Raw genomic sequence first — 13,081 nt, forward strand, 5'->3', positions numbered from 1 at the left:
AGAGCTGAGATGGTGGTGTCGGTGTAGCAGAGCTGAGTTGGAAGAGACGTTGTAGCAGAGCTGAGTTGGAAGTGACGTTGTAGCAGAGCTGAGTTGGGGATGACAATGTAGCAGAGCTGAGTTGGGGATGACAGTGTAGCAGAGCTGAGTTGGGGATGACAGTGTAGCAAAGCTGAGTTGGGGATGACAGTGTAGCAGAGCTGAGTTGGGGATGACAGTGTAGCAGAGCTGAGTTGGAAGTGACGTTATAGCAGAGCTGAGTTGGAAGTGACGTTATAGCAGAGCTGAGTTGAGGATGACAATGTAGCAGAGCTGAGTTGGGGGGACGGTGTAGCAGAGCTGAGTTGGGGATGACGGTGTAGCAGAGCTGAGTTGGGGGGGACGGTGTAGCAGAGCTGAGTTAGGGGGGACGGTGTAGCAGAGCTGAGTTGGGGATGACAATGTAGCAGAGCTGAGTTGGGGATGACAATGTAGCAGAGCTGAGTTGGGGATGACAATGTAGCAGAGCTGAGTTGGGGGGACGGTGTAGCAGAGCTGAGTTGGGGATGACGGTGTAGCAGAGCTGAGTTGGGGATGACGGTGTAGCAGAGCTGAGTTGGGGATGACGGTGTAGCAGAGCTGAGTTGGGGGGACGGTGTAGCAGAGCTGAGTTGGGGGGACGGTGTAGCAAAGCTGAGTTGGGGGGGACGGTGTAGCAGAGCTGAGTTGGGGGGGGGACGGTGTAGCAGAACTGAGTTGGGGGGGACGGTGTAGCAGAGCTGAGTTGGGGATGACAATGTAGCAGAGCTGAGTTGGGGATGACAATGTAGCAGAGCTGAGTTGGGGATGACAATGTAGCAGAGCTGAGTTGGGGGGGATGGTGTAGCAACGCTGAGTTGGGGATGACGGTGTAGCAGAGCTGAGTTGGGGATGACGGTGTAGCAGAGCTGAGTTGGGGGGGACGGTGTAGCAGAGCTGAGTTGGGGGGATGGTGTAGCAGAGCTGAGTTGGGGGGACGGTGTAGCAGAGCTGAGTTGGGGGGGACGGTGTAGCAGAGCTGAGTTGGGGGGGACGGTGTAGCAGAGCTGAGTTGGGGGGGACGGTGTAGCAGAGCTGAGTTGGGGGGGACGGTGTAGCAGAGCTGAGTTGGGGGGGGACGGTGTAGCAGAGCTGAGTTGGGGGGGACGGTGTAGCAGAGCTGAGTTGGGGGGGACAGTGTAGCAGAGCTGAGTTAGGGGGGACGGTGTTGCAGAGACGCGGACGATTTGGGGGGCGGAGCTTGCCGCGGGCGATGGGGGCGGAGCTTGCTGCGATGGCGGGGGCGGAGCTTGCCGCGGGCAATGGCGGGGGCGGAGCTTGCCGCGGGGGGGGGGTGCTGCCGGTGAGTGCAGCGGCTATGCCTCGTGTGATGGGGAGGGGCGGTCGGTTGTGGGCCAGGGGGCTGTGTGCTGCGGGTGAGTGCTGGCGGGAGGCTCTGGACACAGGGGGTGAGCTCTGGGCAGGGGGTGACCGGGTGCCTGCTGTTAGAGAGGGAGACAGTTACAGCTGCACTGATCACTGTCTCCCTCTCTAACAGCAGCCACCCTATCAGTGTTCTCAGTCACTTCACTGTGCTGGGACTGAGGACACGTGATGCCGTCTCGGAGGGTGGGGGCCAGGAGCAGGGAGCGTGTCGGAGTGGACTGAGGTCTGATGATTCTCTGCAATCCATGGATGTGAATGCAGCTGGATAACAGCAAAACTGTGCAGAATCCATGATTGGAAAGATGGAAAGCTACGGGTGGGCAGCGTATTAATGCAAAAATAATTTTGGGGGGAATACCCCTTTAATGCTCCTCAGCGTCCTTCTGGCTTTTCCCTACTAACTGCAGATGCCACTGAAGCTTTTGAGGCTGTCTCTAAAGTGACAGCCTGCTCAGCCAATCACTGGTCACGACGCTATCCCGTCTCCGTCAGCAATTAGCTGAGTAGCTTGTCCCTTCAGAGACAGAAAGAGTGTCAGTGGCAGCTGCGATGAGCAAGAAGAAGCCAGGAGGACACCCCAGGGAGTGTGGACAGGTAAAGTATTGCTTTATTATTTTCTATAAATGCAGCAATGCTAACGATGTCCATGCAGCCCTTGCTGCATGATCGGGTACCGATCTAGCAGATACGCGCTCGCTTACACTAAGCATCAGGCCATGTAATACAGCCCTAAACTAGTGAATTGAACAATATTATTACAATATTATGTTGTAGGTTAAAGCGACTCTGTACCCACAATCTGACCCCCCCCCCCCCCCAAACCACTTGTACCTTCGGATAGCTGCTTTTAATCCAAGATCTGTCCTGCGGTCCGTTCGGCAGGTGATGCAGTTATTGTCCTAAAAACAACTTTTAAACTGGCAGCCCAATGCCCAATGGCCGTGGCCTAGATTGTGTATGCATTAGGCTGGCACACCCTCTCCGTCCTCTTCATCATTAGGAATGCTCCAGGCAGATTGTCTCCTATTCATCAGCTGCGTGAACACTGAACATGGGCTGGATCATTAATCACCTGTGCAATGTTCAGCATGGAGAAAATGTTCTAGTGGCATTCCTAATGATGAAGAGGGTGGGGAGGAGGGAGAAAGGGGTGGTGCAAAGTTAGGGCACAGATACTCCCGTTTGGCACGGGGCTGCAAGTTTAAAAGTTGTTTTTTAGGACAATAACTGCATCACCTGCCAAACGGACCCCAGGACAGATCTCGGATTAAAAGCAGTTATCTGATGGTACAAGTGCTTTGGGGGAGGTCAGATTGTGGGTACAGAGTCACTTTAATACAATGAGTTGGACTGATAACATTGAGATGTTGAATGATTGTTCAATGGGGGATGATCATTTTTTACCAAATGATCTTAAATGATGCAACTTTCTTAAATAGTAAAATGGATTTATAAACCTCATAATGTTTTGTTCCTATACAGACCTGTGCTTCATAAAGTGTATTCTTTCTATATGTTTCACATGTAATGTGTCACTTTATGTTACAAGCGGAGAATAAGTGCTGAATGTAATGTTGTCATAACTGTTCGGCAGGTATACTTTATATTCAATTATTTGCATGTTCTTCCAAGATATTACGGAGGAGAAGAAGACCAAATTGAGGCTTGTGGAAGGCAGCAGGTGAGTGGTAATGGTTCTGGTGATGAGAGAATAATGGAGACCTAGCAATGGCCTCAGACACAGTGGTTCCAAGTATTGACTTCAGGCCCCTTTAGATGTGGGACAGCCAGGGAATAGGTCACATGGGCGCAAGTAAGATTTAAAGGGAGTCATAGCACTGGAATGACACAATGATGCAGGATAGGGATCATCATGGGTGCCCACAGCTGGGAAGCCAACAAAGAAAAAAGTGGAGTGCTTCTTTAACAAACACGTACACAAATACAATCCCTTCAACAACTCAACAACAACAATTGTGACATAAATCTTCCCAGAAAGGGGGCCCTGTGTTTTAAACAGTAGCAACAGACTGTCAACAAGGACTATAGAACTGGTCAATAGCAATGTGGTGTCAATATTCAAAATCCCCAAAAATTATTTTTTCAGCACCGATGTGGATTAAAAACGTGTCTTTTATTTTCAATATGGGACAGTCATTGAAAAAACATTGTTTAGCCGTTTCGGCGAGAGCCTTGTTGGTTGTTGTGAACAAGACTCTTGCTGAAACGTGTAAGGGTAGCTTCACACACACCGTATCGCAGCAGATATTCCGCTGCAGATCTGCAGCTGATTTGATCTAAATAACTGAACACAGCATCAAATCTGCACCATCAAATCTGCTGCAGATCCTGTATGTGTGAAGGCACCCTTAATGATGTTTTCTCCATGACTGTCCCATATTGAAAATGAAAGACATGTTTTTAATCCACATAGGTGCTGAAAAAATTAGTTTTTTTGGATGCTGAATTTCTGCTTCGAAGTGATTCGTGCATCTGTGTATTTTTCGGTGAGTGGATACAGCTGGCTTGATGCATGTTTGTGGATTGCATATTCAAAATGGGTTTCAAAAAGTGATCCTGGACTTAAGGTATTTGCAATTGCGGCATGCAGTGGAAACAAAGTTCGGACATGCTGCCCCTGACATTGCTTCTCACTCCTTCCTGGATACGGTACTGACTGCACAGGACTCTAAGGGTCTCATCTCTCTTATATACAGGGAGCTGTTAGACGCTTACATGGTGGACAGACCATTGACGATCAAGGGACAGTGGGAGACGGACGTAAGCCCCATAACGGATAATCAATGGTGTACTATGTTAGCTTTAACGCCCCAACTAGCTATATCTGAGACACACAGGCTCTCCCAGCCGTTTCTTATTCACAGAGTCTATAGAACCCCATCATTTCTTCACAGAATTGGGGTTCGAACTGATTCCAAGTGTCCTCGATGCGGACTCGAGGATGCACACATATTACACCTCATGTGGAGTTGGAAGGATATTGGAGGGAGGTGGTGGCGTTGATCAGGAGGGTGTATGGAATCACAATACCGCTGGAACCTTTGAAATGTGTCCTGGGTCTGGTCTGGAAGGACGATGAGCCCTCAGGTATAGAGTTAGCCATTTGTAGAGTCCTCTACCAAGCACGCAAACTAATAGCAAAACATTGGATACAGCCTGCAGCACCTACTGTGACAGAACTGATTGCTAAAGTTAACCACATTGTTTGCTTACAGAAGGGGGACTACAAGAAGAGGAAAGCTATGAGAAAGTTTGAGTCCATCTGGGGGCCCCTGGATTGATGCTCCTGGCATCCCCTGTAGACTCCTCTGGAGGTCCCCGATGGAGGCCTTGCTTCTGCTTGCAGACCATAATGCGAATCTGGCTAGGGACCACGGGAATAATGCTTAAGACTACCTGATCATTCTATGCTTGCCTCTTCTCCCTCCCCTTTCTCGGCCCCTGGACCCCTAGGGGAACGTGACATCCATCCCTCGATGTCTTTCCATGTGTTGCTATGTGCTGGACTTTTTTCAAATTTTATTTTCATTTGTCTGCAAAAACTTGAACACGGTATGCGACCTTGTTTAGGTAATGTTAACGGCTACCTCACTAATTCTGTAGTACATATGGTACTCTGTGTTTTGGGGAGTTGGTTTTTAGGGGAGGAGGGTGGGATGTGTGGGGTGGGGGTGGGAGGGGCAGGGTGAAAACAAAAGCACATTTTGTATTTGTGAAAAAACTTTTCTCAATAAAAAGATCTGATTGAAAAAAAAAGTGATCCTGGAAACAATAGGTCTTATACAAACCCTTACAAAATAACAGTTACAATACCCTTACAAAACAACATCACCATGGGTATATGAGGGATCTGTCAGACTAATCTCGTCAGCTTCTATGAGGAGAGAGCTTAAAGAAAAGACCTGGGTGAGGCTGTGGACTTTATGTATCTGGACTTTTTAAAGGTATTTAATACTGTGCCACATGAAAGGCTGGTATGTAAGATGAGAGCTAAGACTAGGGGAAGAATGTTTAAAAGAGTTAGCAACCGACTCAGTGATAGGAAAGTGAGGACCTTCTTTTCAATACGTTTATTATAGACCTTGAAAAGGGCTTACAGAGTAGAATTCCTATATTTGCAGATGATACCAAGCTCTATAAGGTAGTCAACACAGAGAATAATAGTATCATACCACAGAGTGATCTGGGGAACTTGGAGACTTGAGAAAATAAAATACAGAAGAATTAAAATGTGGATAAATATATGGTTATGCACTTGTAGGCCGGGTTCACAGTACGTATAACACCGGCCGTTCTGTGACCCAGCTAGGTCACAGAACGGCCGGTGTTACTGTAGATCATCTCGGCCAGTACTGCAGTATGGGCCGGATGATCTTTATTTCTGGTGAATTCAGACGCAGGCGCATCCGTGTGCACCTGCATCCCAATTCACCACTGCACACAATGGAGCGTGCGGCCGGATGAATTTAAGGCATGAATCAAAAGAGGCATGGATGCTCAACTGCTAATGGCAAAAACAAAGTTTTGCCTTTAAATAAATCACTTACACAGTTTCTTGACTATGTCATTCTTACTTGCTGCTCTGAGTAGGGAAGTCGTTACTATGTGGTTTTTGCATAGCAGTATTGCCAACTGCATGTTAATTTCTGGATAGTCTGTAAAATAAGAATCCTTTTCTTTTTTCAATATTAAAAATTTGATTATTTTCATAAAGTAGAGATGCTTGTGTCAGTAAAAATGTTGGCTGTCCATGATTTTTGAATATGCTGTCCAGAAAAAAAAAAATCAGGTTGGCAGTGCTGCCAATATTCTAAATGAAGGGGTCCGTGCCATTGCAGACAGGTGGCAGACATCCGTCGTCCTGTCCATAGCTGCGGGACCAGGGCTACTGGTAGGACTATGGATGTGTGAATGTAACCTATGTCTGGGACAATAAGGCCAGTTTCACACATACTGCATTGCTGCCATGCTCTATCCTGTCATTTCCTATGTATTCTTGCAGTGGATTTCCATTCCATTGCGAGAATGTAGCCCCATGCCACTTAGCACACTGCTGCCGGGCTAATATATGACCTGGTTGCAGCTAGCCCCCACCTGCTATGAAGCACGCTGCGCTCCGGAGCGTACTTCATAGCACATCAGCAACTCAGGACGTACGGGTACGTTCAAGGTCGGCTGGTGACAAGCAGCCAGGGCGTACCCGTACTCCTAGGTGGTCTAAAGGTTAAAACGGCACATAACGTGATATTGTCACCCCCTTACTCTATGTGCGGGTCTCTGCACCATCCACAAAATTAGATGCTGCACCCACCTAGGTGCCACTGTCCATGGATAAAATGAAGCAATTTTAGAGCAGAAAGAAGAGACAGACAAGTGTTACACAAGTAAATATAAAATGTGCAGCGTCTAAGCTTGTGGATGGTGTGGAGAACCGCACATAGAGTAAGGGGGTGACAATATCACTTCAATTATTTTTTTTATATACTTGGTATGCTTTAGAACCAATTACAGTTTTTCTTTACAATCTTGGTCTCAAGATACCATATTTGCAAAATGCAATGGTCGCCCTGAAACCAATTAAATATATATGTTGGGGGACCACTGTACTTATCTTTTTCTGTGTTATTAAAGGCTTGGTGGGACAGACACAGTTCCTGCCTTGGGGCCCTTTACTATCAGCGTCCATCAGTTGTCAAGTCCATTTTCCTTTCTTTTTTTTTTTTTTTTTTTAAGGGTAGCTTCACACGTACCGTATTGCAGCTGATTTGACAAAATCGATGAACAAAGCATCAAATCTCCACCATTAAATCTGCTGCAGACCCGCAGCAGATTTTACAGTGCGGATTTAATGCTGTGTTCATTTATTTAGTCAAATATGCTGCGCATCCGCAGCAGAAAATCAGCTGCGATACGGTACGTGTGAAGCTACCCTTAATATATTTTTGTAATGTTCATCAGAAACATTATTTCAGTTGCAAATATTTATAGGGGGCACATTGTGCTGAATGTTTGCTTTCACTGTAATTATGCTTTAAGATTTCATGCAGTTGAGCAATTACTAATAATTAGTTTACCTTTTAACATCAGGAAATACTCCTGGAATGTACATGCAACTAGACGTAATGTAGCTTGTTGCATTAATTGCCTGACATTTCAAAAAGAAAAGGTATATTGATATGTAGCTATCTATCTATCGACCATCTGTTGCACCCATATGGGTCTGTGGTCACGCATGTTATAAGTGCGAGGAGCATGAGGCAACACATTGTGATAACAGCCACTGATGCAAGAACAGAGAAACTTTATGGCATTGACCTGATCATGTGGGGCATTGGTCTTCCTTGTCATCTCTCTAATCAGTGAAACTGTAAAATGAAAGATATACCTTTCTAATGTGTTCTAGGATAAGTTATATTAAGAATAGCTGTAGAATTTAATATATCATCTCTAATTTTATGACAGAAGCATTTACTTGTGGAAAGTAGTCACAAGCCAGTCATAAAATACACAATGTAAACTAACTATACCTACTTTTATCTGTTGCTTGTGTCTTTATATATTTGCTTTTGAGATATGCACACAGATGAATCTTGTTGCTGCAAGGAATGAATCATCTCTCCAAAACACTGTTTGAACTTTTATGAAGGGGAACATTGATGAAGATGCACCCCTGACAAATGCTACAAAAAGAGGCAGATTTGAACCTTTTCCAGGGCATATGCTAGCCATATCCCCCCTGTGCCTGATAAGCGACTGGGGGGGGGGGGGGGGGGGGTCACAGCAAAGAGGGGAGGTGACATGGCCTTCTCCACCACCTGATTTAACATGATTATGCAGGCATAAATCATGGCAAGATTGCATGATTTAACATGATGCAGGCATAAATCATGGCTCAGATCTACACCTGCACCCATGCTGGCCAAATGGGTTTAGTAAGAGACATGCCCCTTTTGGCAAATCTTTCCAGGACTTTATTCAGGACAGTGTTGATAAACACTTTTGTGGCTGTATAGTTCAAGTAAAACGCCATTAACACAGGCCGATTATAAGCTAGGAGTATTGCTAGAAACACTCCTGTGGCTGATAATTGGCTTGTGTAAAGGTGACAGCAAACAGCACATAATGCTACGTTTACACGGAACGATAATTCGCCCGATCGTTCGATTAACGATGACGAAGTAACGATGTGTTTTTCATAACGATCAGCGTTTAGACGGTACGATATATCGTACGGAAAACTCATTTGCGATTGCTTAAGCCCATCTCACACATAGGGTAAATCGGTGAACGACTGTTTACACGGAACGATCTGCGAGTTTTTTGCGAACGATCAACGACGATTTGAGAACTTGTTGAAAGATCAAAATGAACGATTTATCGCTCGTCGCTTGATCGTTCGCAGCCTTTACACGTACGATTATAGTTCGAATTCCATTGTTATTGTGCAAATTCGCACGATAATCGTTCCGTGTAAACGCAGCATAAGACTGGGAAAATGCCTGATTATTGGCTGATCGTCTGTTTAGAACCTGCTTTAAAATTTATCTTTACCAGCCGCACATTGTCCTGTGTAAACAGGGTTTTGTGCAGCTGATAATGAAGGGAAACTGGCAGCAAAGATATGTATATATCTCTGTCCCATCAACTTCCAGATCACTAGCACTCTATACTTATCATGTTGCTTATCATCTCCCAGCCACTACCTCCTCTGGAATAATTGACAGCCAAAGCAGACGTGGATACAGCCTGTGGCCGGAGGACTGGAGAAGCCAGCTGCCGGATCACAAGCAGAGTGATAAGTATAGTCTGCTAGTAATCTGGAAACTGACAGCACAGATATATTCATATGTGTCTTGTCAGTTTCCTGGGCTGCACAAATTATACAAAAATCTGGGCCCTTTGTTTTATTGCGCTGTCTAAAAGCACAGAAAACAAAAGCTGATCTCGCTGTTTGCGGCCCCTGCGGCCAACAGATCTTCATGTCTATAAGGATCCTAAGGCTGCATTCTCAGGTTTAGTGTTCCTCACGGAACACGGATGTGGAATTCCTGTAACGGACTCTCTCCTGCCCGGGCAGTATCTGTGATAAGATTCTGGGAGCAGGGGAACTGTACATTTATGCACCGCGCTGTAATGACAGTGCTGCGCTGCTGATTCATTACAGCGTGGCGCATATCTGTACAGTTTCCCCGTTCTCAGCATCTAATCAGAGATTCTGCCCAGGTGGGGGAGAGTCCGTTACAGGCATTCCACGTCCGTGTACCATGAGGAACACGGAACGTGAGAATGCAGCCTTAGAGTACCTATTATGGGAAAAAAAAATAAAGCTTTTGACATGTCAAAGAGACATACCAAATACAATGGAGTCCCGCAGTACCAGTCAATCAATAGGCTGTGGTAGGTAGTAAGGATGCATGCTAGTGTCCACAATCTCAGAAGTGTGGAGCACTATATCCAAGTAATGCAAGTCCAACAGCATCCAAAATTGAATAATCCAGGAAGATTATTTTCCAAGGCCTAATACATTTTGACCGAAACTTATAAGCATTTGACAAATTAACGTATTGGATTATTTAATTTTGGATGCTGTTGGGCTTGCATTACTTGGATGTCAGAATGAAATGTCAAGTTTTGTTCAGTCAGGGCCTTAGTGTTTAGGCCTCAACTGATCAGGAGAATGAGCCAGAAGTACGCGTGGAGCGTGCTCTCTCCTGGGTCTTCTCCTGGTCACTTGCGCTCTGAGCACTCACTCCCAGACTGTTCAAAACTTTTGACACGTCTCTGTGACATGTCCGAGTATGAGGGTTTCTTTTTTTTTTTATGACAGTGCCCATTTACTAGTTGGCCACACAGGATGAGCATGCTCACCCTGATGCTGTCAACAATTAAGCCCTAAAGCCCATTCTATACATGGCGACTCCTTGCTGGTGCCACTGGTAGACGGCATGAAGTGATCCTTTTATTATCTTTATTGGCGGTCTGGTGGGGAATTGGCTCCCCACAGGGAGATTGTGGGAAACTGATCTGTTCTCAGTGCTGTCCGAGACATCTATGAATACTTCCAGGTAGCCCCACTCCCAGTTCTTCAAACTCCCTTACTAGACAGGATTAAACTACATAAAAATGGAACCGAGCATGGGTATGTGCACACTGAGTAATTTTGACGGAAACTCTGTTGCAGAATTCTCAGCTAATCAATTTCATTCTTCAGACGGATGAAAGAATCCGCCGATGCATAGAATGGAGTCTATGACACGGGCGGAGACGCAAGCGGGCCCGAGCTGAGAATTCCGCAACGGAGTTTCTGTCAAAATTACTCAGTGTGCACATACCCTAAGAAAGTAAGAGACTTACCTTCAGGCTCAGTACCCTCTGTGCAATAGGGAGCTATCAGCAGGCTGGATTAGTCAAGGAGAAACATGGCACCTTTCATATTCAGCTGTGCTTCCAGACAATAAAAAACAGGGCTGTTATCCCAACAAACCAGACTGGGGCTCCATGCTATAGCCACCACTATGCCTGTAATACACCCATAGACACACCTCCTATTTCTACCCAGACATCAACCTATGGGATACTGATCCCATAGTAGTCTGACTTACGCAGTAAAAGTCATATAACATGTACCTTCATTTTACCACTACAGAACATCATAAGGCAAGGCAACAGTATACATCTACATCGGCCGCCCTGGAATCTACTTCCCCCATAACAAAGGGTCCGGGAAATCTACAACTTGGGTCGCCTTGACAATAGAATTTTGGTAACTTATTACAACAGGGACCGGACTAGTGTCCAACATACAAGACTTTTATTAATAGAGGGATTATCATTTACTCTAGGACATACAACAACAAGGTGACATCATCCTTGTACCTTCTCCACAATGGAATGTGTATATTATGACTCTGTACTAGATGTGGCCAGACTTCCAAACTGACGGAGGTATATTTTATTCTACACCCTTCACCTTTAAACACACCACCTAATGTCTCTACTTCCAAGTCTATCCCCACAACTTGGCATATATAGTTTATATACGCCAACTCTTTCTCTCTGACATAAGACTGAGTATATATTGACTGGACAAACCCACAGCAGTATAGTGTAGGGTGAGTTCCTCCTGGCATTTGTGGATGCCTGAACCAGGTGGTGCCTCTTTAGCAGTAGGCAGGGAAAGACAGGGGATACTCATATATCATTTAAACCCTTGTCAACTATCATTCTCACTTTGTTTTGTGTTTATTATCACCTTTTATGTGGAATACCACTAGGGTTTCTTTTTACAATAAATACATGCTATAAGATGCATTATAGCATTTCCACCACAGTCCTTTTACTTGTTTTTTGCACTTTCTTCCAGAGACATCACCTGTGTGGTTTGCAATTAACCATGCAGTGCAAACTCCATTTTGGTACATGCACCACAGAATGTCGGGAATTGTCTTTTAAAGCAATTGTCCTCTATTTTAAGTAAGAGGCATAGTGAGGTAGGGGTAGGGCCCTACAGACAGGAAAGCCATCATAGTCAAATACAAAAGATGCTGCTAATATAAAGGAACATAAAAAAGTAAAAACATCCCAAAGTTATTAACACAAAGTGACAAGTTGGATTTGAAAAATGAGGCTTTGTTCTGATGACCCAAATAGGCCACACTGTTACGGGGTTATAGGCTTAATAACTTATCAAGATACTGCTACTAATGTCTTGTTCCAGATAACTTAGTAGAGTGCCCCAGAGGTGTTTTAGCGGTAGGAAGTAAACCTACATAATATTACGTTTTAAAGTGACACTGTTACCCCCTTTTTGCATTCTGACACAGGTGTAAAGGGTAAATTTAGCAGTTTTCATGCCTTATTTTATATCATACGTCATGGTGCTTGTTCCAGTAAAAAGTTATCTTTTATCATCTGCGGATTGTGCTACCTGGACAGGGCTTCGCGGGCACAGTGCCACTTAATCCTGCCCACATTGTCACTGTAGCCCCGCCCTCTGTGAAGTCATCACCACATAGGGCCCGCCCCTCAGCAGCCATAGGAAGTGCCGGCCTAAAGGTCTAGGCCCCATGTCCACTTGGTTGGCCTACACCAATGGCCACATGGTGGTGGTGGTGGATGCTGCAACATGCCAGCCTGTCCTCCAATAAACACATTATAGAATACATGGCATAAAAAGCAAATACAATCAACAAATTATAAAAGCCATTGATCAAATATTAAGCTCTAAACAGTGGAAGATAACCAGGGGCTGTCCCGTGCCCCCTTCCCCCCAATTCAGAACTATTGTATAAAAACTTTTAACATACCTAAGCAAGGTACTATTTAAAAAAAAAAAAAAGTAGAACAGATGATGAAAGTGAAGAAAAGGAATAAAGTGGGGGGGGGGGGGGGGGGAGAAAGTATGGGGAGAGAAAAGGGAGGGAGAAAATAAAAAATGGGGGTGGTAAGCAATATTAGAAGTTGGGGGCAAACCTAGCCCACCATAGTTTGTGTGTAGGTGTGCCACCAAGAGGATCCACCTCCCCCATAAGGGCTCCAGGCCGAAAGAACCTTTAGCTCAACCAGAGTCTATGGGGCCTATTCCACGGAGCGATAGTCGGCCCAATTCGCCGATTCG

Source organism: Dendropsophus ebraccatus, chromosome 8, assembly GCF_027789765.1.
Source record: "Dendropsophus ebraccatus isolate aDenEbr1 chromosome 8, aDenEbr1.pat, whole genome shotgun sequence".
Classification (NCBI taxonomy): domain Eukaryota; kingdom Metazoa; phylum Chordata; class Amphibia; order Anura; family Hylidae; genus Dendropsophus; species Dendropsophus ebraccatus.